The sequence below is a fragment of the Zosterops lateralis genome, assembly GCF_965231275.1.
Source record: "Zosterops lateralis genome assembly, chromosome: 6".
Taxonomy (NCBI): domain Eukaryota; kingdom Metazoa; phylum Chordata; class Aves; order Passeriformes; family Zosteropidae; genus Zosterops; species Zosterops lateralis.
The window spans coordinates 35,869,366-35,875,497 of record NC_139761.1 but is presented as its reverse complement, the minus strand read 5'-3'; positions in this window follow the sequence as shown (position 1 = coordinate 35,875,497).

The window sequence follows — 6,132 nt, the reverse complement described above, 5'->3', positions numbered from 1 at the left end:
GCCAGATTCAATAAATAAAAGAGCCCTAAGAGATGTCTGTGGACAGAAAGCTCTACAGAAAACTTACATGAAGGAAATGGAAATCCTGGGGGAAAAAAAAAAATCCCTAAAGCAACATGGGAGCATGTTGTGTTTGGGGTGGGACTGTCAATAGAAACCTGTGAGAGTTCTATTCCTGAACTATTAGGAGAGATACTTTGTCTTTTGGGTAGCACCTACCAAGAGTGAGTTTTGGGGAAAACCTGTCAAAAGCTCACAGCAACATTGCTGGATCTATGCAAAAGCACAAACTGTGAGTTTCATGATGGCACCATGAGACTGGTCTGACAGTAATGCAACTCCTATGTGAAAAAGTCTCCTCTATTGACAAGGGCAAAGATAGAAGGACACTGTTTTTCAGGAAATTTCTAGAAGACCATCACTATGTATGTTACACTGAAGAGAAAATACCATGAAGTTGGAGTTGGTCGAAATGATAATGTGTCCCTTGGGTCAACTGAAGTTCACTGTAATGTTAGTGGTTAAAATTGCCACACTTACTTGGTAGGATAATGAATTCAATTGGTCTGAGATGTGACATGATAAAAGCACGTTCGGAGTTAGATTGAAGTTGACTGATGTAAATCTCTTGCCAGAAAAATTATGTCAGATTGATTATTGACAGATCAAGCAGCATCTGCCCCTCTTCAAATTAGGAAATGCTATGGAAAACATTGAGTAAAATAACAATTATATGAACTAGCCAATGTGCAAAGATGTGTGCCCCGGTGACAAACTGAATTCCTTACCCAAAGCACCAGAAAACAAGCCTAGACTTGTTGATAGCTCTATTCTGATGGATTTATTTCCATTATGGGTACGTATGCTAATTCAGCATGAAGATTCATCTTCCAATAGATGATGTGAGTTTCCCTGTCATTCTGTGAAGCAGATATATGTAAGCTTCATATAGATGTGGACACTTTTACTTAGACTCCCTATCCAAACCCTCTAGGGCCATTCTTGGCTTAAATGTGTACTGGGTCCATGTTGCATCTGAGACTTGTGGCCAGGGGACAGATGGTGGAACAGCATGGTTGCAACATGTAGCTGTTGTCAGGGTAGGAACAGGCTCTAAGGTGGAATTACTTAGCACAAGAAAAACTGCTTTGTCCTTCATTCCCTGCCCTCCCCCACTTCCACACCCCCCACCCCCCCCCCCCCCCCCGCTGGTTTTCCTGCCAAGTGCCTTGCAAGGTGAAGTTGCATAGGCTGAAGTTTGCCAAGGTATCCTATATGTTCTTGTCTGTGTTTGATTGTGTTCTGAAAGACAAGACAACCCTTGCTAGCTTTTGATGTCAACAAGAGTTCATTTGTAGAAATAAACACCATCATTAAGTTAAATCTGCCTTGCGTTTATGCCAGGTGTCTCCATGACTGTGTTGAGACATTCACAAATGCCCCTGTTGCTTTGGGAGCCTGGGCTTTAACATTGCAGGACTCTGGCTTCCCCACGTGGTTCTACAGAGCTTGTTGTCCATATTTTTGCTTTCAGCATAACCAGCCCAATTAGGTTTAAATACTAATATAATTCAATTTTGGCAGCCTCTCATAATTTTTGTTTCATTTGTCAACTGACATTGTCAGTCACTGTAATGTCACACATTGTGGCATTGTCCTTGCATTTAATTATTGCTGATGGCTGTAATATAATTTGGCACCAACAAATATGTCTTTGCCTGCCAGTAATTTGAGAACAGAGAATGACTTGGACAAGTGATAGAACTGTCTGCTTTTTGTCATCCAGGTTTCATCCCCATCCCCTACTTTAGCTGGACACTCTTTCATGGCAAAGTAATGTTGACATATGTATTCTGTCAGTCACAGTACATATATTATGTCATAAAATGTATTTGTTTGTAGTGCAGGTACATAATGAAATCATGTTAGTGCCAAAATAAATAAAAATTTGGTCTGAGGGCTTTCAAAATCAACAGTATAATGTGACAAAGCTAAAGTAGGATGGCAGCTAGTTAGCTATCTGAAGCCAAAAATTAAAATGCATTCTGCTTTTTAACTTTCTTTTTGTTGGATATAACTCAAGCAAAAAAACCTACCAGTGATATACATATATATGTGTGTATATGTATATATGTGGAAGTCCTTATGTAGGAGATTTTTTAATTGTGGCATTATAGAAATTCTAATTTCAAGAATGCCAGAGATTCTGAAACATACTGCTTTCTAATGTTTTGAAAATCTGGTTAAATCTTTCTGTTTCTACTTAAAAGGCAATTTTTCAGCAGCACTGGAGAGAAGCAGGTGTATATGATGATACACAGATGATGACCTGTCAGGAAGGCATCAGAATGCTTCAGAGCTACCATGATCCCAACAGATAGGAAAGTTGTTGTTTCAACAAGAAAACACAGGTGATCTTGATTGTATTTTCAGACATTACCTGAAAAGGTTAATCAATTTTGTGCCTTTGCTTCCATTTTTGAAATATTATACTGATTTGTAAAGTGGTTTAAACAGTTGGGTCAAGCATCTTTCAGCCCCCAGGCCCTCAACCCAAACCCCCTGTCTAGAAAGTTCTTTGGGTTGGCGTTGACTGCTGGATTCAGCTCACAGTATACGTAGCACGTATAGTGTGTGCAAGCAGCCACTAGTGACTGAAGGTTTGAGGACCAAAGCTGAATTCTCCACTGCTATATTATAACTTTTCTGAAAGCACCTTCTGTAAGGGGATACCATGAGATTATGCATGTAGTTGGGTTTGAATTCTCTCCCTTTCTCATAACAAATGCATTATTTTTTAGTCCTGTTAGAATAGGTTGCTCTTAAACTTTAAAATGCAAAAATACCAGTGTGAATTTGTGACTAGTAAATCAACTTTTTTGGCCTCTTAGTTTCAGTATTCATCAGGATAATAGAGGAGAAATGACCATGAATGCATGTACTGCAGTAAATTGGGACCAACAGTAGGATGTGACCAACACCACCACTGAAGACCCAGAAGTAAATCTCTTCCCTGCTTTAGAAATTTCAAGTTAAAATTGAAGTTTTTCTACCTGTTAAATCTAAGAACCTTATGTGACCTAAAGGGGTTTATGTGTAAAGAACTTTATTTATCAGGGTTGAGAGATGACTGATAACAGCAGGGGACATGGAACAGAGCAAGGGTGAGACTGTGGCTTCTGAGAGGGTGGTGTTGATGGTGGCAGTTTGGCCAGTGAGGAGAGCCCGGTGGACTGCACTGTGTCATGCTCCAGGGAAACAAAGGGACCAGGGAAATGGTGTCTGCTGGACCAGGGATGCTGAAAACTGGCTTGGAGCACAGGGCTGGCCTTTCTGAAGTTTCCCACTAGTTTGGTCCTTGCTGAGAAACTGCGGCAAAGAAATACCGTGTTTTGATACTGTAGCAGTCAGGAAGAGTGTTGCAGTTCCTTTTAAACTGCCTTAAGGTCCCGCTGTTGCTGCCTAATGAAAGAGATGATTTAATGTACCTTAGCTGCTGCCTGTAAACTGCTTGCTGTTCATCACTGAAGCCAAGTTGCCTCTCTTCTTGCCCTACTTGCCCTCTCCTTTTTTAGTGCTTTTGCAGGCTTAATTAGAAGAGTTGGCCGCAAAAGCACTAATTGGGTGAATGGCTTTGCAGGAACATGTGTGTGCACTTCATTCCTGGAAACAACAGAAAGGAAATTATTTTCTTTTGTTTTATGAATTTTCCCTGAAATGAACAAAGAGATGAAACTATCTTCACTTATGTAAGATGCCTTTCAACCGTAATTCTTAGTTTGTGTTTCTCACGGTAAGTGGACATAATTGTTGCATGGTCTTGTTCTTGCAGAACAGGAATTACTGGATTCAAGAGCACTGAAAGAATCTAAATTTTAATTTAAATTTAGGAATTATTTCTGCTCTAAGGGATTTCATGATCTTTGTATGTTACTACCTGAAAATGTTTGAACCACATGTTTACTAGCAAGATGATCAACATAAAGTATGTTGCAACTGAGTTGATTATCAGATGTAATATTAGGATTTTGCAGTGGGATGGGCTTAACTACACTTCTGTTTTCTGAACAGATGCTTAGTTGCAGTATGCATTATTAACTAAATCAATGTAAATGCTTTTGAAAGTTTCACTGTGTGCATTTATCATTGTGCATGCAACAGAAAACATCAAAAATTAACATAACAAATTAAGACAAATTGTGTAGTATTTTCTCAAATTGAAAAGCAAAGCAACTGGGAATTAGGTCCCTTGGTTTTCAAAGAGGAGTAGAGGGAATGGAACAGCCTGCAAGGCTTACCTTTTAGGAGAGCAGGAGACCCCCTGGTCTCATAAACACTGTCTGTGGAAAGAAGGGGCAGCAGAGATTATGTTGTGAGCAGCACTCACTCTGTTTTGTGTGAGAAAGAAGGCTCTGCAGAAGAACACTAAAGCCAGAGGTATGAGGAGAACCATGGTTGTAATGAATTAGCAGCTCAGTCTCCCCATGGGGAAACAGAAGTTGGCTGTTAATAGAAGAAAGATTAGGGGGTTTTGAATGTATACTCAGAGAGGGAAGAAACTATTTTGAGTATTTGCTGGGATTCATCTTGATTACCCTTGCAGCAGCTATTTCTGATGGAATATATTCACACTGTAAAGTTTTGACATTGCTCCCAAGAGGAGTTTTCCTGCTCTATTGTCTTCTGTATAGATGAATGGGTAAATGAAATATGAGGAAAGGTTAGGAGGTCACCACACATAACACTGGAGGGTTCTCTCCTGAGAACATGGTCTCTTGGAACAGCAAAACACATTGTTTAGGCCTGAAGGTTGTAAGAGAACAGGAGAAATGAGTGTGCAGCCCTGCAGGTCAGAGAAGGTTTTTACTAGGCCTACCCTTTCTGGTACCTGTATTTGAATAATTCCCTCTTACCCAAAGTCACTTGAAAAATGGAAGGAGAGAGGAATGCATTGGAAAGAAACAAAAGCCCACAGGCGCTGCTCAGGTTTTCATGGGGCTTGTGGAGGGAATCTCCCTGCACAGTATCTTGCATTGGAGGACACTTCTGAGGCTTCCTTTCAGAAGGCAGAGACACCCTCATGAAGTGTGTTCAGTGAGCTCAGGCCACTAGCAGGGATGCAATGGGATGAACTGGCTGCACCACCAAGTCCTCAATGAACTCTGGTGGAGCTCACACCACAACCCTGAGTGCCTTATCCCTGTTAACAGCACTGTGCTCCTGCTGCAGCTCACTCTCTTTGCTGGGCAAAACATTTTGTGACTGGTTGAACAGTTTTACTAACCCACTTTTTAAACTACAAATACTCCTGTTCAAGAGGAGTAAAAAGTAAGAGCTTTCTTGCACATGCACCAGTGTGAGGTTAAAACAAAGCTGATGGCCCATCAGGATGAAGGTGGCAGGGGTACAATCCCTCCATAAATAGGTTGCTCTGGCCAGAAGCTTTAGGTGCAAAAGAGTTATATCTGTTAAGAAATGAGATAGCTGGAAAACTTTGTATTATGCCAAGAGGGTACTGGTAGGAGCCTACTTTGAAGGCAGAAAGAGGATTGCTTAGTGTGGGACTTGAAAGCCCCTTCCTTCCTAGGATGCTCAGCACTGTTGCAGCCCTTTCCAGTGAAGACACGGACCCAGGTGAGAATGCTGCACCAGGAACTGCTGCGAGGGGCCACCCCTGCAGAGAGCAGCAGCACCCATCTGTGTGCATGTGCAGACTGTGCCTGCTGGCACAAGGCACTCAGAATGTAGTCCCAGCCTTGCTCTCTCCCAGGGCCATCTCACTGAGCCCCCTTAATGTGCTGTGCAGCACGGCTGTCATTAGAAACCATTTGTACACTCACTGGCTGAGCTGGCAGGACCCCAGGGGAAGTGGATCTCTGATGACACAACTGGACACCTGAATGCTCTAAGCAGATCCCAGGATGAAAAGGTGGTTCTGGCACTCCTTTAGTATAAGAGTTTTGGAAAACTTGAGTGCAATGTGTCTTTCCTGTAAAGCCTATCCTAGGGCTTTCACCCTCTCATAGGTTCCTGATCTGGTCAGTGTTTCCTACAGATGTTGACAGTAGGATTGTCTTGCCCAACCCCAACTGGTTACCAGGCAGGAAATGAAGAGGCTCCATGGGATGGTAA